At 40.1% G+C, this 21,855-nt stretch overlaps 1 protein-coding gene and 1 long non-coding RNA gene across 4 annotated transcripts in view; one reads left to right on the top strand and one right to left on the bottom strand.

Annotated features, from left to right (window-relative positions):
* The window catches only part of LOC149442492 (uncharacterized), a 104,862-nt gene extending 94,616 nt beyond the window's left edge, over window positions 1-10,246 (top strand). Inside the window, exon 2 of the long non-coding RNA XR_016306718.1 lies at window positions 3,972-10,246. This is a non-coding gene — a long non-coding RNA (uncharacterized LOC149442492). The remainder of the gene's footprint in view (window positions 1-3,971) is intronic.
* Window positions 1-21,855, bottom strand: part of CNKSR2 (connector enhancer of kinase suppressor of Ras 2) — a 426,708-nt gene that overhangs the window by 33,585 nt on the left and 371,268 nt on the right. The gene's annotated exons all lie outside the window — the stretch shown is intronic.

Here is a 21,855-nt window from a genome sequence, read left to right as displayed (position 1 = left end):
AATAACACATTTGGCACTAATCCTAACTTTGTAACATGATAGGCAAAAGATATAAATGGTTTGTATGACTTTATTTACTAACCATGATATCTGCTGCCTGAGACACCCTCTCAAAACCACAATAATTTCAGTTTATGCATATATCTGTCAGTTTAGCTATATTTTAAGGAAGCCATAGGAAATCATTATAGGCTCCCTGTCTGTCTTACCATCTTAAAAGCAATCTACTATAAGTACTAGGAGTTGCACAAAGGTTAACACTACAACATAATACATTCCCACTACCCGTACAAAACACTAAACAGTCAAACTTTACAGCCCGCCCCCCCCCCATGTGCTCCTGGGCCCCAGCAAAGCCATACAACCTACTGCTAAACTGGCTATAGGTACATCCAGGGCCAGAATTACACATTATTCATACATTCACAGAATCACAATATTCACACAAGATAACTCAAGAGACAATGAAGTAAAAGGTTTTAATTAGGGGTGACTTCAACATGCTGGAAAATAACTGGGGTTTTCAATCTATGCTTACAAGCAGAAGCAGAGTTATGTTGGGGTGATGTCGGACAGCATAGTGGCTTAATGGTTAGCACTTCCGCCTGGCAGTACTAGGGTCGCTGGTTCAAAACTCACACACAGCACCACCTGCCTGGAGTTTGCATGTTCTCCCAGTTTCATCCCACACTCCAAAGATATGCTGGTAGGGTAATTGGATCCTGTTTAAATTGGCCCTTTAAAATGTATGTATTAATGTAGTGTAAGTTAGGGACCTTGTATTGTACACCTCTTGAGGGTTATGGACTGATGTCAATGTACAATATATTTATGTTAAGTGCTGTGTAAATTGACAGGACCTGAAATAATAATAAAAGGGGTTGTTCTAAAACTAAGTAAAATTTCCACTCAGAGCTCCAGGGAAAGGAAATGCTTCTTTTAAAATGTAATCCCTCTATATGCTGATAATAATTTATGTCCTATTGCCCCCTCAAACTATTTTTAATGCTCAAGGTATGTTAACTGTTCCCAGGGACTCGACCCTGACCTAGGCACCCTCCCATCACATATCTTTTTTTACTGTCCTATAACTGCCAGGATCTGTGCTCAGGGGCGGACTGACCATTCGGGTACTCGGGCACTGCCCGAGGGCCCAGGGTCAGTAGGGGGGCTCCATGAGATGCCCCTGGTACCTTTCATAGGCTTTTTTGGGTGTGGTTTGAGTGTGGGCGAGGACACAGGGGCCCCATGATCCCCTATTGCTCGGGGGCCCCATGAGTTGTCAGTCTGCCCCTGTCTCTGCTCATCCTTGTGTACCAACCAGACAGCAACACTTGGAAGTTGAGTGAGCTACTGTTATAAATATGTTGTGTGCTTTTGTCTTATTTTTGCCTTGTGACTGTACTAATGAGAGCAGGAGAATGTCCAGAGGCTCTGTTTTGTAAACTCTTTCTACAAACCAAATAAAAAGAATAAAAAAAAAATATTTCCACCCAGAGGAGACAATTTTCTAGATCTAATACTAACAAATGAGTATCGATTACCCAATCCTGAGGTAGGAAAAAATGTCTTTAATATTAGAATAAAAATTTAAAAGAACACCTGTTGCTGAGAGAAGGGAATTTCATAAAAATGAATTACAAGGTTGGAGTAAAATAACAAATCAGTGGGAACTATTAAAGGCCATCATCCAGGAGGGTACTAGGTTTTATGTCGACAAAGTAGTAAGAGTAAACAGAAGGAAAAACAAGGCAGATTCACACATTCCTAGTCACAACAAAAAACAATTGGAAACTACTGATATACAGGGTATAAATTAGTGATCTTTCTGATATTCTGTACTTGTGTGCTTTTTCTGGCATAGATATTAGGTCACCTTTACAAATAAAATAAGTTCTATTTATATTTGACATTGCTTTTGACATGTTCATTATTTCTGGTGTCTTTTGTTCTCAAGGGAAATAATAAAAGGATATTGCAGTAGATAAAGGTATTGCACTTGCTTCAGAGATGCTGCCGTACTCATTATATTTCTCAGTAAGGTAACATAATATTTCCTTTTTATATGTTTACTGTAGGTTTAAATAAAGAAACTGAATCTCAAGGGTTTTGCATTACCCTAATAAACCTATGCAGTTCAACACTATTAGTGAAATATTGCTCAGAAATAAAAAAGCATATGCAACATTTTTCTGGTGGTAATGGTGCATTAGAAAGTCTTGTGCCTAATTTATGAAAGCCTTTGACAGGTTCCATTATCAGTTCTAACCCAACAGATTGGTCACATCAGGGCACATGTACCAGCAACAGGTCGGTACACAGAACGGTCATCGGCTGTGTGCTATGGATACAGCCGGTGACAGATCTCGCCACAGCAAGGCGCCACTGGCACACAAGGCAGCAATCCGGGAGGACGTCATGACACCCACCTGGATCGACCAGAGTCCCGCTGAGCCATCATTCTCCTATAGGTTCCAATAGCAGTTCTGACACATGCAACAGATTCAGGTAGTTCTTATTTGTGCCCCTTTCACAATAGCTGTGATAAATTCAAAAAGAATTACAGCCAGCTCAGACTGGGTGCACCATGTAGTACGTAAATAAGAGCAGGGCATCTTTTGCCCTTTTTTACCTGAAATGTGCGAGGAAGGTGGACTTGGATAGGGTCTGATCCTCCTAAGGGTCTTGCTACTGTCAGTGTTCTTTTTAGGGAAACCATCTTATTCCCCATGGAATCGCTCAAAGATTTATCTCAGTTTACCAAATGAGATGCGATTGTTGTAAGCTGAATGACTTCTATTTATTCTTTTGTGGTGGCTTCCACATAGGACTTTAAGGAGATCTCACTGCCCAGTGACAACAACAGCAAGGCTAAAGGTTTGACCTGTCATAGCCAAACTATGGTCCCTGACAACAGTGAAAATCAATGGAATCATATGCTGCCACTCCACCCAAAAATGCAGAAATCTTTTTTGTGCAGTGATGCTCTAAATGTCATCTTTACCAATAAGTCCAAGCTCTGAGTAGCCCCTAGCCCAAAAAAAGAAACCCTGACCAGTGCATGAATTCTGATAAAAGACCACCTTTATGGACAATGCAGAAAGCTTCCTCTTAATACAGGTTGTTGGGTGCACTTTTTTAGTATATACTGACAAAGAAAATTAGCTGATTTTCTGCAGAGTTCAAACACATTTCCTTTCATGCTTTTCATGCTTCACTGATGTCGCAGCTCAGTTTGCTCATTTTTCAGTAGCACATTAGAGATGACATTACAGTCCTTACGGGTTATTTGATTCCATTATTATTTTTATTTCTCTTCTCTTTTTGTCTTTGTATGTGTTAGACTTCAAATACAGACTATTAATCTCGCACTTCTTTAACTAATGGCATGTAAATTTGCATTATATTTTTCTGTCACTCTCAGACAGTCACCATGGTAACATGCCATGTATCTTTCGAAAAAGCCGACCAGCCGCAGGCTTTACATTTCATTTCAACCGATGCATTTCACTTTTGCTTGTGTAGAATTCCTCCACTGAAGTATGTGGTGTTTTCCTTCTTCAGCAGTGATTTCCCTATCTCCTAGGAAACATGTTCCAGCTCTTCACTTCTTATCACAGACTAATATTTGAGTGCTGTACACAGTGCCTATTATAGGGTGGTGTTCTTGTATGCTCCTGTATCAAAAGAAAAAACACCTTTGCTAACAAGTGACATAGAGCAACATTTTTAAAGGGAGTGTGTCACTACAACATAAGATGTATGGCAGCTGAAGGGAAAAGGTGTAACCAGGGAAGCCACTGGAGCATAATCTGTGGTGCCCAGAGCAATGACCCTCTGCAAGGGTCAACTATGAAAATGTTATTGATTGACTGGTAATAACCTGGCTTTCAATAGAAATCTAGAAGAATACATGCAGAAAAATACCAAGTGGTCCACTGAGCATCTCATTTTTTAAATTTTGTTCTTAGGGGCGTATGTGCGGCCGGCTCCGAAGATGGAGGTTCAGTGAGGTGAGCTCCGTCCATCCGCCAGCTCGTTAGCGGCTCACTCTGACCCCAGGGAATATAAACCCCACAGAGAGCCACATAAGGGTCATGGAACCCGAACAGGATATGACCCGCCGCCGCAAAACTCCGGGGCACCCAGGGAAGATGACAAATTTCTTCCCTGCACTCAGCCCCTGCAGCCAAGATGCAAAACGGCCTCTCCTCACATGAAGGGGAGAACGCAGCACACCAGGCAGAATACCATCCGGACCCCAGACTGAAGGGATCATTATACCGAGGAGATCCTGGTGAGTCCTCTCCCTCTCTGTCTCCTACAACCAGTAACCCTGCAAAATCCAGACACAGAATCACCTTCTGACAGACAACCTTCTCTCTCAGCTACAATTCCTACAGCTAATGCTCTATCTTTAATTGAATCCTATCCTGCTTTTGACCAACCTATCACAGAGATTTCCATGATAAATATGCTTCTTTCTCTGTGACAAACACTACATAATGACCTGACAGCATCATTATCTCAAATACGGTTCAAAAACAAGAAAAACGTACCCACCATATCGAGAACAAGCTAGGAGAAATGTGTACTGCACATAATGACCTCATCGATGCACATACAGACCATGAAGCCGACATTGAAGAAATCAATCTCAAATTAGCAGATTTAGAAGATCGCACCAGGCGAAATAACATCAAATTCCGTGGCATCTCTGAATCCATCACTATAGATGCCATAGTCCCATATATTCAACAGTATATCAAAAACCTCATCCCTACCCTCACAGATGTAGAACTGGCTATAGACCGCGCACATAGAATCCCTAAACCATCATTCCTACCAGCGGCGGTCCCCAGGGATACACTGGCGCATATACACTTTTACCACGTGAAAGAATGAATAATTTTTATCCATGTTTTTATCCCGCTGTACCAGTCAATGGTTGCAAGAATCACCCCTCTCAACAATCCCCTCTACACAATGGAATATTCCTACCACAACTATGACCAATCCAAGCCCACCTAGCTACATATTTGGCGGTCCACCACCCCCGGCATGTGGAAAATCACTTCCTTCCACAATATCTGAAACACCATTGCTACAAGATCCAATCCACCTACAAATCAACAAAATGATTACTATAACTTTGCTAAATGTTCGAGGTCTCAACTCCCCTTTCAAGAGGTCCTTACTCTCGAGAGAAGTCCGCTCCATACAACCTGACATCCTATTCCTACAGGAGACCCACTTCGCCTCATCCAAAATTCCTAAACTCAACATTATCCACCTCTCTACAATATATATGGCAACAAACCCTAAAATGAAAAATGGCGTTATTACAGCCATAAGACTCCCTTCAGTTCCAATTCATTTCAGAAACAGCAGACCCACAAGGCTGCTACCATATATTGATCTGCAAAATCAATGACACTCCATACACATTGGTGAACAACTATGGCACTAATACCAATCAACTCCAATTCTTCAATAAACTTAACTCCATCATTACTCAACACAGAAGAGCAGACTACTTATCGGTGGAGACTTTAACATTATCGGTAATCCTCTTCTGGACTCTTCATCCAACAAAAGATCTTCAAAACAGACCTTCAACCAATTCCTCCATTCCAACGATCTCTACGATGTCTGGAGATGTCAACACAGCACAGAAAAGGACTATACCTACTACTCTCCATCTCATTTATCCTATTCTAGAATTGATTTCTTCATCACCGATAAATGGACTTTACAACACGTCACCTTCTCCAAGATTGGCACCATTACATGGTCAGACCATGCTCCAATCACTATCTCTCTTGACCACAACCAATATTCTTTGATACCCCGAATATGGCGATTGAACGCAACCCTATTGAAAAACCGAGACTACAAGTAACAGATACTAGATGCGCACAATGTTTTTTTAAATTAACAATGCACCTGATTTATCTATACCCTTCCTATGGTCTACTTATAAAGCATACATGAGCGGTATTTTGATACAACTAAACGCCCGTATTACTAAACATAGAAACCAACAAATAGATCAACTCCTCACCTCAATCAAAACAAAGAAAAAAAACAAAAGATCCCCGATCCTTCAATCTCTTCCTCTCTTACATCAGATAGAAACAAATTAAGATCCTTCTTACTTTACAAATATGACCTAATTCTCCAAAAAATTAAGGCAAAATTCTACTCACTAGGTAATAAAGCCAGTTCATTATTATCCAAAACAATAAAACAAAAACGCCTAAAATCCAAAATAGCTTCAACTAACCTCCCTGGCGGTATGATTATTTCAGATTTTTGGTGCTGAAAGCGGTACCATTATTTTGCATGGAAATTTGGCGTTTTATATTGTAGGCCTGTAATTCTTAGGAATAACTCACTGAAATCTGTTTGCACAAGAGTCTACTAAACACCCTGGGTAGGATAAAACTTGAAACACAAAATCATAAATTATAATTTAATAAATAATCATAAAAAAATAATAATATAATAATAATAAATTTAATTCAATAATATAATCAAACCAAAAACACTGAAATTTGAAATATAGCGCCATGTTCGCACATCACTGAGCAAAGTCGCAAAATTGTTTTTAGTGTCTGATGACAAATTTCCCCACGAATCATTATCACTCAATTCTGCAAGTGGTTCTGATTTACTATCGCTGTTTTCTAGCTGGTCTAGAACCGCTTTTGACTTAAAGGGACGCTTTTTGGACACCATGGACGTTTCTCAGTTTCCAGGCAATAAGAACAGGACACAGGACAAAGCACTAGGGACAAAATGTATGTGAAATGGTTTGATACAGTAATGTTTTACTATGTGATTTTAGTGAATGTCACTTTTTGTTATTTTTCAAATTTCCTGCCGTTCTGTCCCCCGTACGTCCCGACGCTCGCAGGGGACGGAACCAAGAAGACAGATGCCGGCATCTGTCGGATTACATTGCCGGGGACACTGCAGGAGAGACATCACGGGAGCGCAGGACAAGGTAAGTGATCGAGGAATCGCGGAGCAGCGCCGCGTAGTATTCCCGAGTGTAGCTCGGGGTTACCGCTTGTGGTACTGAAACTTTACCCCGAGCTACACTCGGGAATACCGCCAAGGAGGTTAAGCACCCATCCATGAATACCCTAAACACAAACCTGCAAAATATAGCTAACGCCTTTCCAAAATATTACCAAAACCTATGTGATCTCAAAAATTATCCAGACACTACTCAACCAACAACCGCATCCATACAACAATTTCTACACACGACCAACCTCCCTCAACTTTCCCCAGCCCAACTCAACGCCATCTCCCTCCCAATTTCCCCCAAGGAAATAGAAACAACCATTAAAACACTACACTCAACAAATCTCCAGGAAATGATGGATACACTAATGAATATTATAAACAATTCTCCACAGACCTATCACCATACCTGACCAGACTCTTCAACCATGCTGCCATCACAAGTTCATTCCCTAAAGACATGCTACAATCCATCATAATGACTATACCAAAACCTGGCAAAGACCCACACAGGGGCGGACTGACCATTTGGAAACTCAGGCACTGCCCGAGGGCCCAGGGTCAGTAGGGGGCCCCATGAGATGCCCCTAGTACCTTTTTCATAGGCTTTTTTGAGTTTGAGCAAGGGCACAGGGGCCCCATGATCCCCCATGAGTTGTCAGTCTGCCCCTGGACCCACAACTTGTCCAAAACTACAGGCCAATCTCCTTACTTAATACCAACATAAAACTATATGCAAAAATCATATCCCGAAGAATTCTCCCATACCTCCCCACCTTAATTCACCCGGACCAAGTAGGTTTCATCCCAGGTGGCCAAGCACCCGACGCTACCAGAAGACTTATTCCCTCCTGCACAACTTAGAAAACACCAAAAAACCCTCCTTACTCCTATCTTTAGATGCAGAGAAAGCATTCGACTGGATACACTGGCAATTTATGCAACTTACTTTTCAAAAATTTGGTATCACAGGTTGGAATGTTAAATGCCATCCTATCACTATATTCACATCCCTCTGCCAGAGTATTGACAGATGGTACATTATCTGACCCTTTTGACATCACTAACGGCACCAGACAAGGCTGTCCACTTTCCCCGATAATATTTGCACTTCTTATTGAACCCCTAGCATCCAAATTCAGAGAGGACCGGTCATTTACAGGAATCAAACACCTCAACATGGAACACAAAATCAGTCTATTTGCAGATGATATTATATTATTGGTGACCAACCCAAAAACGTCCCTTAAAACGATTCGCACACACCTCTATACCTACTCAACAGTCTCATACTACAAACTCAACAAACCCAAATCTTCCATACTGAACTTTCGCATCTCACCCCAACTCCAAACTCTGCTAACCAAACAATTCCCATTCTCATGAGAAAGGAATAACATTCCACATTTAGGAATCAGACTCACACCAATGACGGACCAACTATACACCGCAAACCATAAAACATTACTTGAAACTATTCCCCGAGAACTTACCACACTTCGCACCTCAGAACTCTCCAAACTAGGACGAATGGCAACCCTGAAAATGTACATCCTGCCCAAAATCTTATACATATTCTGTACACTCCCTATACCAATTCCTAACTCATTCTTCTCTAGCCTACAAACAATTCTCACAAAGTTCCTATGGAATTCTAAAAAACCCAGATGCACCACCAATCTCCTAATACACCCTACATCTAAGGGAGGAGCAGGACTCCCACACCTCAAGTCTTACTACACCGCTACTCTTCTAGATCAAATAAACTTTTGGTGGAACCCAAAGGAAAAAATTTGGTCCACAATGGAAACCCTTCCTTTTCACCCGCTGAAACCCCAAAATATAGTCCTAACTCCACCAACCAATCGAATAGAATACCAAATAAAACACCCTTGCATACAAGCTTCTTTACAAGCCTGGCATGACCTCCTATCTACTAAATTCAAGGACATCAAACATATCCCTACCCCAACTAATATATTACACCTCCTTATACCACCTTTAGAACTATCTCAATGGGTAAAACAAGGTATAACTAATATAACAGACCTCTACACCAACCAGTCTATATGCCCCTTCCAAAATCTCCAAACCAAATATAATCTCCCTACTGCTGAACACTTCACATACTTACAAATTGCTCATTGTCTACAAACAACAATCTTACCCCACACCACGGAGATTCCAATTACAGCCTACCTCTTCTTCACCAAACCTCAATACCCAGGTGAGGGTATCTCCACCTTTTACACATACCTCACAAACTTACAATTCACATTACAAACAACTTCCCTAACCAACTGGGAAAAAATCTTATCAGAACGAATAACTTTACAATGTTGGGAAAACACCTTCAACATTACCTATAAAGCTACCCGATGCAGCTCCCACTGGGAGTCATATCTAAAAATACTTCACCAATGGTACCTGACCCTGTTCAAACTTTCCCTCTACTACCCGAAACAGTCCTCAACATGCTGGAGACAATGCAGTGAGACAGGCTCCACGCTACATATTCTTTGGTCATGTAAATCACTTAGATCATTCTGGAATACTATCTTCCAATTATTATCTGACATAACCAAAATTTCGATAATCCCGAATCCCTCACTGGCACTTCTACATATTGGGATTGAGAAATTCCCTCTTCACTCCCGAACAATCATTACCCACACACTTTTCACTGCCAAGATAAATATTACCAGATTATGGAACACAAATAATGTCCCCTCACTTACTTCACTAATTACAGACCTCAACGCCCAATGTGAAATGGAGAAAAAATCCGCAATCAACACTTCCTCTCAACATAAATTCAATCATCAATGGGCCCGATGGTTAAAACACCCAAAATGCTCTGTACAACCCGGATGACGATAAAGCATACAAAATTACCTCCTAAACCTAGACTGGTATATCCTCATCCACCCAGTTATATCTTCCCTTCTCTACTCCCTACTTTCCTCATCTCCCCTATCAATACTCCCCTAACATCCCAAGCTCTTCACCAAGGTTCATTATACACATATGAATACCTCTGATGATATTGCTAATAAGACCAATACCACCACCACCCAGTGAGTGGAGTAAAACAAACAATTCTCAACTAATTTACATTGTATTGCAATATTGTATAAACGAACAGTAAATCATTTCCTTGTTTGTCTCTGAAAAAAATTAAATAAAAATATTGAAACAAATTTTGTTCTTAGTCCAAGTCCAAAGCAGATCTGTTTGTCCCAAGCATGTTTAAATTCATTTACTGATGACAATACTTATTGCCTCTGCTGGACGTCTGTTCCAAGCACCAACCACACTTTCTGTATAATAAAGCCGAACAATTTTCCATCCAATTTGTGATCGGTTTATGGGCAAGTTGGTTGTACTGAAGTTAATCGATTGACTTCAGTACAACCAGCCTGTCAATTTTTTTTCAGTCACTGCCAGTGGTCATAACAGCCAGCTGTGATCATTGTATTCTGCCCGTGGGGAAGCCTTCTTGTGCTCCCTGCTGGCAGAACACAATAGCGCTGCAGGAGGGAATCCCCTGTCAACACAAACTGTGTTAATAGGGGGGAATAGAGCAACCTTTGGTTGAAGGAAAGAAAATTGCATAATATATGGCCTGCCTAGAACTTTCCAAGATTCATTTTGAACTTTTGACTAATTTGAGACAATGTCCATGTGTTCTTGATTTTACCCTCCTGAACATTATCGACACCCTTCAAGTATTTAAAGATCACAGTCATGTCCCCCCTTTCCCTTTGTTCCATTAACCACTTCAAGTCTCTACACTTTCACCCCCTTCCTGTCCAGGCCAATTTTCAGCTTTCAGTGCTATCACACTTTGAATAACAATTGAGCGGTCATGCAACACTGTACCCATATTAATTTTTTAGCATTTTTTTGAGACAGATAAAACTTTAGTTTGGTGGTATTTATTCACCACTGGGATTTTTATTTTTTTGCTATATAAATGAAAATGTCCAAAAATTTTGAAAAAAGTGGGGTTTTTTGCAGATAATCAATCTTTCTTCATAAATCTTGGCCAAAATGTATTCAGCTATCTTTTTAGTAAAAAAAAACAAAAAAAACGATAATTCGTTTATAACCAAAAATTATAATTGTTTTAAAAATTTTTTTCCATTTTTATATTATGTTTTTTTTTCACATACTGTCACCCTAGCAATGCAGTGTCACCATAGTGACACTGTACTACTTGTGGGGGTGATGAAATTTTTTTTTACTTTTTGTACACTGATTGCTTTTACACTCAAAGGCTGTAAAAGCAATAATTCCCCTTCTCTCTAGCTGCATTCTTGCAGCCATTGAGAAATACTGTGAGAGCTGTGATTGGTCACAGCTTGTCACATGGTACAAGGCTGTTGTGAATAGCCTTGTACCATGTGACCTCTGTGATCATTCACAGATTTCACTAGTAGCAAGCAATGATGTCAGAAGTGACATTTTGCTTACTGCTATTCATGTGATCACTGATTGGGCAATCAGTGATCACATGATAGGGACCTCACACAGAGGTCCCTTACAGCGATCAGTGTTCCGCTGTGTCTGGAGAACACAGTAGGCACCAGATCGCGCTGCCGCACGCTCCCAGGGAGAGCGCACAGGTAGGGAATGCGGGAGGATGTTTATAAATGGCAACCTGCTCCTGCACTGCTCCCGTCTGGCCGTTTATCTACATGGGCTGGACTGGAAGTGGTTAAGCCTGTACATGTTAAGCTCCAGCAGTTTTTCCTGCTATGTTTGTCCCTCAGACCTTTAACCATTTTTGTTGTCTGTTTCTGAACTTGTTCTGTTTTGTCAATATCTTTTTATAGGCAAGGTCTCCAGATCTGATATTCTAAAAGAAGTTTAACTACAGATCTATAAAGGGGAATCAGGACCCTCTTTCTCCTGCTAGTGACCCCTCCAATGATACACCCCAGAATTCTGCTCACTTTCCTCACTGCCTGACTACACTCTTTGCTCAATTTGCAATAATTTGAAATAAGCACCCCAAATATTTTATCACTGTAGTTCTGGCCAACACTGTACCCCCAATAATTTTTCCTAAGTGCATTATTTTGCATATATAAAGATTGAACTGTAGTTTGTATTGCTTTGCCCAATCTTCCAGCAATGCCAAATTATGCACATCTTTGGGTCATCAGAAAAAGATATACTTTGCCCAGCAAAACCTTCCGTTAGATCACATTCAAACAGACTAAATATAACAACATACAGAGCCTTGTGGTATGCCACTGTTGACTGGTATCTGTTCTGAATAAACCCCATGTACAACCACATTCTAACATCTATCCTTTAGCCAACTGCATATATGTTGGATCACCCAAGAGTTCAGTAATAACTTGTACAATTTTTTAATGAGATGTTTATGTAAAACTGTATAAAATGTTTTACTGAAGATATTTTTCAAGATATGCCTACAGCACCCCCTCCCCTTTCCAAAACATTTGTTTTACTGTATAGTCAAAAATATTATTAGATTAGTTTGACATGATCTGCCTTCAGTAAAGCATGATGGTTTGGGTCCAGCAAGTTGAGTGGTTTTAAATGCTTATCGATTCTTCTTTTTAGGCATTATCCCATTAATTTTACTACTACAGATGTTAAATAAATTTCCTGTAGTTGCCAGCGTCTTCCTTACGACCGTTATTCTGGATAGGTAATATTTTAGCTGTCCGCCAGTCATGGGAATTTCTCCTGTTAAAAGTGATGTTTTAACCATTTCAGGTCCGGACAGTTTCACCCCCTTCCTGTCCATGCTTTCAGTGCCATCACACTTTGAATGACAATTGCACAGTCATGCAACACTGTACCCATATTAATTATTTAGCAATTTTTTGAGACAGATAAAACTTTATTTTGGTGGTATTTATTCACCACTGGGATTTTAATTTATTTGCTATATAAATGAAAACATCCAAACATTTTGAAAAAAAAAGTGTTTTTCTTATAATATTTTACAAATAATCTTTCCTCATAAATCTTGGCCAAAATGTATTTAGCTATCTTTTTAGTAAAAAAAATAACCCAAATTAGTTTATAACCAAAAATTATAAATTTTGAAAAAAAGTTTACATTTTATTTTTTTTAATTTATTATTATTAATGTTTTATAAACATACTGTCACCCTAGCAGTACAGTGTCACCATAGTGACACTGTACTACTTGTGGGGGTGATTAAGTTTTTTTTTACACTGATTGCTTTTACACACAAAGGCTGTAAAAGCAATCATTTCTCCTTCTCTCTGGCTGCATTCTTGCAGTCATTGAGAAATACTGTGAGAGCTGTGATTGGTCACAGCTTGTCACATGGCACAAGGCTGTTGTGAATAGCCTTGTACCATGTGAGCTCTGTGATCATTCACAGATTTCACTAGTAGAAAGCAATGATGTCAGGCAGTGACATCTTGTTTACTACTATTCATGTGATCACTGATTGGCCAATTCGTGATCACATGATCGAGACCTCACACAGAGGTCATGTACAGCGGTCCAGACACAATGGGCACCGGATCGCGGTGCACACGCTCCCAGGGAGCACGCACTGGCAGTGAATGTGGGTGGCCATTTATAAATGGCTACCCACTTCGGCACTGCTCCCGTCCAGCTGTTTATGTACACGGGCCGGACGGGAAGTAGTTAACTGCTTCCCCTCTGCCCTATAGCAGTTATATTGCTACAGGGTGGAACGGGTGCACAAAATCACGTATATATACGTGATTTCGCATCTCTGGGCAGAGGGCGCGCGAGCCCTACACGCACCGCCATTTGCGGCCCGGTTGTCAGTCATCGGGTCCCGGCCGGTGACTACTCACCGACACCCGGTGATTTCCGATGATCTCTGATGGGGAGGAGAACTGTTTTGTTTACGAACAGTTCTTCTCCCTGTCAGCTTGGGCTCACTGCTTTGGATGGTCTCCCCCAACAAAAATATTTTAACAGTTTTCATTTATATGATCCTAAGGTATCTTTTTTTCCCGTCACTTATATACTGTACCTAAAGGTTTTGTCTCCTTTCTTAGTGGATTTAGCGATTTCCTCCTCTTTCTGTGCTTTTGCAGCACTCTTTTTTGTATGTTTTTTATATACTTCTCTACACTATTACACCATCATCTACATCTTCTGTCTCCTATATCCTGTTTTTTTTCTCTTTTACTTTCCTACCTACATCTGTAATGAGCCATAATAGGTTTGGTTTGCTGATTGATTGAACAAGCTAAAAGTTAGCAGCTGATTGGCTACCATGCACAGCTCTACCAGATTTTTCACTCTCCAGTTTTAGTAAATCAACCCCGAAGAGTACAGACAGGAGTTCCAGTACAGGAATTAAGAGACCTCAGATGCCACAGCAACAAAAAACTGACCAGCAGCAGGCCAATTTTTACGACAAGGCCCAAAATTACTAGAGGAAAAAAAGCACAGGATAGAGTTTTACTACAAGCATTAAGATATTGCTACAGCTGTAAAAATAAACAAAACAAATTGACCAGCAGCCGGACTGGAATCAGGAATAACAGGCCTAACCAGGGGGTCAGCCTAAATCTTATTTTTACTATGGGGATTGTAAGTTACTCTAAATGCAGGCACTAATATCAGTGATCCAGTGTTCTCTATTAACCTCCCTAGCAGTCTGATTATGTCCATATTTTTGTGCTCAAAGCGGTACATTTTTTTGCATGGAAATATGTATTTTTTTTTATTATAGGCCTGTAATTTTTAGGAATAACTCACTGAAATCTGTCTGAACAAGAGTCTAGTAAACATCCCGGGTAGGATAAAATTTGAAACACGAAATCATAAATTATAATTTAATAAATAATCATAAAAAATAATAATAATAAATTTATTCAATAATATAATCAAACCAAAAACACTGAAATTTGAAATATAGCGCCAAGTTCGCACATCACTGAGCAAAGTCGCAAAATCGTTTTCAGTGTCTGATGATGAATTTCCCCCATGAATCATTATCACTCAATTCTGCAAGTGGTTTTAATTTACTATCGCTGTTCTCTAGCTGGTCTAAAACCGCTTTTGACCTAAAGGGACGCTTTTTGGACGCCATGGACGTTTCTCAGTTTCCAGGCAGAAAGAACAGTAAAAATGCAGGCAGGGCACAGGACAAAGCACTAGGGACAAAATGTATGTGAAATGGTTTGAAACAGTAATGTTTTACTATGTGATTTTAGTGAATTTAGAGAATGTCACTTTTACAACTTTCAAATTTCCCGCCAGTTCTGTCCCCCGTACGTCCTGACGTTGCAGGGAACGGAACCCAAAAGACAGATGCCAGCATCGGCAGGAGGACATTGCAGGGGACACTGCAGGAGGGACATCGCAGAAGTGAAGGACAAGGAAAGTGAAGAAGAGATCCCGAAGCAACGCTGCAGTGTATTCCTGAGTGTAGCTCAGGGTTACCGCTTGTGGTGCTGAAACTTTACCCCGAGCTACACTCGGGAATACCTCCAGAGAGGTGAAACCAACTCTTTCACCAGTCTACAATTACCAATAATCCTGTTACCAAAAAAAAAAAAAAAAGAATGTAAATACTTATCTCTCCTGCTTCCAGTGCTGGTCCATTGAGGAACTGCTTCCTGAAGTATGCTGGAAAATCGAAGTTTCTCAGAGTGTCAATCTCTTGTGCTTTTGTAGTACTCCATGGTTCATTTTCTTATCTATATGACAATACCACATCCTGTAAAGATGAACCGCTGAGTGCTTTGGAGGACACAGGAGATCAACACTCCAAGAATGTCCATCTTCCAGCAGACTCTGCACACAGCTAAATAAGCCAGATAAAGCAGTTCTTAGCCCCACTCTGCCTGCTCTGTTCATACTTCATACATTCATGTATTTGCTCCTCATGAAGTTTCCATTAGGAGTCTGAAAGCAAAACATTTCTGATATTTTTGCTTTAGGAATCTACATTGTCATGGGCGCACCACCCTGTATAAAATGTTAATTTGGAAATTATATAAATACAGGTAAAAATTTATATATATATACATATATATATATATATATATATATATACACACATATATATATATTTATTTATTATTTATGCAGTAGAAAGAATACGGTCACATCTGATAAAACACTGGTATTTTATGATTTGCTAGTGTTAAACCCTAGAAATATGGCCCTTAGTGACTTTGTGATTACACGACCTGCTCTACAACAAAGGCTTACCAAAGCCATTTTTTCACTGCCTTTAAGCTCCCTGTGGCTTATTAAAGACCTGTTCTACCACAGCAAGCCATGGCTTTTCACCAAATATAAAAATAATGGTTGCATTTCAAATTAATAACTCAAGAAACGGGTGTCTATAGCAACCACAATACCATTGTAATATAAAATGTATACTACCGTATTTTCCGGCGTATAAGACGACTTTTTACCCCTTGAAAATCTTCTCAAAAGTCGGGGGTCGTCTTATACGCCGGTAACGGCATGCTGACACTTTTTAGGGGGGCGGCGCGGTAACGCCGCCGCCCCCCCCTTCCAACAGAAGGGACACCAAGTACAGGGGTGGGCAGGGGCTGCTGTCTCTTACCTGGCTCAGGTCCCACGACGATCCGGTCCAGGAAGCGCGGCTGCTCCTTCCTTCGGTTCGTCCATTGGATGTTCACGTGGCTGCTCGGCTCCGCCTCCTCACCGGTGATTGGCCACCAGAACTGTAGCTCAGGAAAGGCACACAGGCGGCCAATCACCGGCGAGGAGGCGGAGCTGAGCAGCCCCGCGAAAATCGAGTGGAGATGCAGGTAAGTGTGCCGTGCTTAGGTGCTGCTGCAACCACATATGCTGGCTGCAGCAGCACCGTACTGGAACAGAGGTCAGCAAGTGTCAGTGGGAGGAATAGTGCCCCATCGTTGGTGTCACTGATACCAATGATGGGGCATTATTCCTCCCACTGACACCAACGATGGGGCACTTTTCCTCCCCCCCACTGACACCAACGATGGGGCACTATTCCTCCCCCCCACTGACACCAATGATGGGGCACTATTCCACCCCCCACTGACACCAATGATGGGGCACTATTCCACCCCCCACTGACACCAATGATGGGATACTATTCTTCCCCCCCCACTGACACCAACGATGGGGCACTATTCCTCCCCCCCCACTGACACCAATGATGGGGCACTATTCCTCCCACTGACACCAAAGATGGGGCACTATTCCACTGACACCAATGATGGGGTGCTATTCCCCCCAATAATACTAATGATGGGGCACTATTCCTGCCACTGATACCAATGATGGGGCACTATTCCTCCCACTGACACCAATGATGGGACACTATTCCTCCCACTGATACCAATTATGGGGCAATATTCCTTCCACTGACACCAATGATGGGGCACTATTCCCCCCACTGATACTAATGATGGAACACTATTCCTTCCACTGACACCAATGATGGGGTACTATTCCTGCCACTGATACTAATGATGGGGCACTATTCCTCCCACTGACACCAATGATGGGGCACGATTCTTCCCACTGGTGTGCACTGGAAGAGGTGTAGTCTTATACAGCGAGTATAGCCCAAACACTACATTTTAAACAGGAAAAGTAGGGGGTCGTCTTATACGCCCAGTCGTCTTATACACCGGAAAATACGGTAGATGGCTTCTATAGACAGCAATCACAACCTATAGGCTCAGAAAAACAATTATTTTAACAGAACATACCCAAAGCATGTAACCAGCAGAGTTTAATTAAATGGGAATACAAAATATTTCCAGGAAAACACTAGTAGTACATCTTGTGACTGAGAAACAACTTCCGACGTCACACTAGGTGTCCAAAAATAAAACAATCAGAAAAGTGTTCTTTTCCTAATGTGACAGCTGACCTGCCATGTCTAATTACCTCAGTCTACTGTTGCACAGCAAGACAATCATACATCAATGAGCTTCAATAGTTCCAACTCAGGAAGGCATGCTAAGCGAAACTAATCTTCAAACCACTGTGGTCGGGAAGACATTCAAGAAACTAATTTGGGGATGGGTGTATAAGGATGAATAGAAGAAAATCTTTTCTGTTCTAAATTTAAGTGGCTAAATCAGTCTGAAACGTTGTAAAACATTAGTATAAGAAAATGTAGAAATGGTAAGGCTGTAAAAAATTTACATGAATTTTAAAGCAAACAAAAAATTTTGAAAATAAAAATAAACATGTAAAGGATTATCTTGCAAATAATCTTATCACTGGGTAAAAATGTGTGTATGGTTGGTATTTCTTATATATTTGAGGCAGGCATATTTTCTCTTCACATATGTAGGCATTGCTTCCTACCATGCAGTGTTAAAGAATTGTGCTTTATTTCATTCCTGTCACGATGCAGGTCTATGAGTCATTGAACTCGCTGTACACAAAGTGGAACCTTACCCATTACAACCTTATAAAAAATAACGTTCTTTAGCAAGGAACATACATTCCGCATTATTAATTATGGTACCAAATTAGTTTGTGCTATAAATTGCCTCCAGCATTGATCCTGTTTCTTCGTGCTGGAGGCCACTATTTTGCTGAGGCCCAGAGCCCCTGAGCAGCAGTAAATCTTTAGGATGTCAGCAGATTGACCTCTAATGGCTGTGATATTTGGCACAGTGCTGAAAAATAGAGAGCAACTGAGCATGTGCAGAGCAGGATGAGACAGTTTATTACTGGATTTTTATACAGTATAGTATTTATTTTTACTGTTTTACACAGCTATACCTGCAAACTATTTGACCAAAGTTCCAATTTAGAGATAAGTAGCCACACTGGTAGTAAATTGACTGTCTAATAGCTTGGCTATTAGACTATTGTGTAACACTTCAAAGCAGAAAGCAAGGCAGAAAATGTAAAATGGATTGTAAAAATTTTACTAGAAATAGAATATTTAAAATATTTTTTCTAGCCAGCTCAGTAGATTAGAGTAAACAAAAACCTCAAAGGATTGACTGCACTTTCATACACTTAGCAAATAAATATGATAATAGTTGAAAATGTGTAAACATAAATTCACAAATAAATTTACAAATAATTGTCCATATAGACCTCAATAAAGTCTAAATAGTGAGAGGTGCAAAAATAAATCACAGAAAAAGTGATGAATCTGTGCCACCATATACTGTGCTTCTCCTTTCCACTGCACAGAGACACATCGTACTCACCAGAGGGTATTGACTCCCTTAATTAAAAAGAAGTCAACACTCACTTGCTCAGTAACCAATGGTCTTTGCCACAAATATCTGTTGTACTCCAAAGGACCTTTAATCCACTTTATATAGAGAGGGGTAAATGTAAGGACTGATTGGTAAAACATCACTCCTGCATCTTTAAAAGGACTCAGTAGTACTGTATATCCAATTGACTATTTGCACTGCTCACTATTTGGACTTCATTGAAGTTTATATGGAAAGTTTATTTGTAAATTTAATTAGTGAATTTATGATTGCACATTGTTTCATCTATTATCACATTTATTTGATAAGTGTATGAAAGTGCGATCAAACCTTTGAGGTTTTTCTTTACCATTCTGGACTTTTGTTTGAATCTGATGATGAGCAGTTTCCAGTCTTATATTACATTTGTTTTTTTTTTATTTTTATTTGTGAAAAAACAAAATTTTAGGGATTTCAATTGTTCACATTTATAGATTTATCCATTCTATTTTTCATACATTTGCGCGGATATGGAGAAATCTATCCATTCAGCTCAATAGATTTTTTTTTTTTTTTAAAAACAGTTTGTTGCGTTCCTAAATACACAAAATATAACTGGATACTAATATGCCTAGGTAGAGATTGCTGATCCAAGGATTATGACTGCCTTCTGGAGTATAAATGAAGAAATCCCCTCCACCCCCAGTGAAGCAAATTGGGCCATGCACCATAAGATTTTTTTTCGCCTTCCTCTGGGTCAACTGTGGGTATAGGATTCAGTATATGGAGTTTTACTATGTATTTTTTCTGTTGGTTGAACTAGTTCAGGGGTGTCAAATTGGCGGCCCTCCAGCTGCCCCATCATGCCTCTGCCTTTGGGAGTCATGCTTGTAACTGTCAATCTGGCAATGCCTCAAGGGACTTGTAGTTTTTGCAACAGCTGGAGGGCTGCCAGTTTGACACCTATGAACTAGATGGACTTTTGTCTTTTTTCAACCTATGTAAAACATTAATAATGATAAAATGATTTACATCAAGCCATTCACATTTGCATGTTTAGAGTACAAAGGGTTTATAACACCTGTGAGGTTTTATTGCTGTCTGTGCTCCCTTTAAGGAGATTCACCCTATTTGTCCTGCTTACCATTATCATTAAAAGTGAAAGTAATATAAAATCCCTAACTTTGGGTTGTCCCCAGAAAAGTAATAGAGGGGAAATCTCCAAATGGGGACATTAGTGCTGGTGACCTGGGGCTCCCCAAGGAATTCCTTTAATTTGCATGGATTTTCTCTCACTTTCTGTTTGTCTAGGAGACAGGAAGTGAAGAGAAATCTCCCCCATTGGGACACAGGTGGTGGAAAAAAAAGAATCTAACAGGTACTATAACCCTCCCTTGCTTTATCCAAAATGAAAAAAAAAAATGAAGTTTTGCCTATAGTTCTACTTTAATACTGATAAAGACATTAGGAGGACTAGCCTAATATAATAGACTCCCCACTTTTATTAGCAGCATCAACAGTGTCAAACTACTTCAAAATAACAGTAAATGCAGAAGTCCTTGAAGTCGGATAGATCCCTAGCTGCGATGTACATGGTACCTATGGAGATGTGCAGAAGTTACCCAATAAGAAAGGAGTGTTGAGATACAGTATGTAGTATGCATTCCCTAACACATCATCACTTTGGAACATTTTAATACAACCACTGGACCCTATTGGCTTTGTGAGTACTGCAGGATTTCAAAAATTCCTCTGAGCCCTAAAGCAAAAATGTGAAGCCCCACTACATTTTCTGATTGATATATACAGTTGCAAGAAAAAGTATGTGAACCCCTGCACTGTGAATGTTTACATGTTATGTGCAATTAAACCATGGCAACATCTAATGTTTGTGTAGTATTATGTTCAGCAGACTGTGTTCTTCTATTCTTGTGACTTAGATGATGTTCAGAGCACATTTTATGCCCAATTCATGCAAAAATCCACATAATCCCAAGGGGTTCACATACTTTTTCTTGCAACTGTACAATAACTTCTAGCAACAGAGCTGATTACTTTGAGGATGCAAGACTGAGTAGGTGTTGCTACATCTGCTAGCCCTGCTTTTATCTCACATTCAGACAATGCTTTGAAAGGAATTTCATAAAAATGTGCTCCAATGAATAACATCATGCCAGCTAAAGAAACAAGTTATGGAAAACAAATTATGGCGTGAAAATGAACATCTCAGGAACACTAAAAATGAGATGCAGGTTTCAGTTTGCAGTCTACAAGCTTGAAATTGGAAAATGTTTTACTGTAATTTACTACAAAGCAGGCAGTCTGAGCAAGCAACACGTGTCAGGAAATTTGACCTTCCTATTGCCTCCTGCCTGATCACAGGTCTGATATAAGACACCAACAACAAAAGGAACCCTCATTATTACATGAAAAAAAAACTAAAATCTTTGTTAATTGACAGTTTTACCCTCTTTTAGTAGCTCAGTGAGTGTGTCAGGTTAGAACACCCACTATTTTCTTTCATCTCCATTGAACTCCAGCAGTTAGATGTCCACATCAAGCTCTGAGGTCAAATCCCCTGCCATACAAAAGTTTTTCCATTCACTGTTAAATGCCTCCGTTTTGTATGATT

The sequence above is a fragment of the Staurois parvus genome, unplaced genomic scaffold (genome assembly GCF_062004578.1).
Source record: "Staurois parvus isolate SC_StPar_1 unplaced genomic scaffold, SC_StPar_1.0 ptg000884l, whole genome shotgun sequence".
In the NCBI taxonomy this organism is placed as follows: domain Eukaryota; kingdom Metazoa; phylum Chordata; class Amphibia; order Anura; family Ranidae; genus Staurois; species Staurois parvus.
This window is presented reverse-complemented; position numbering and strand designations above follow the sequence as displayed.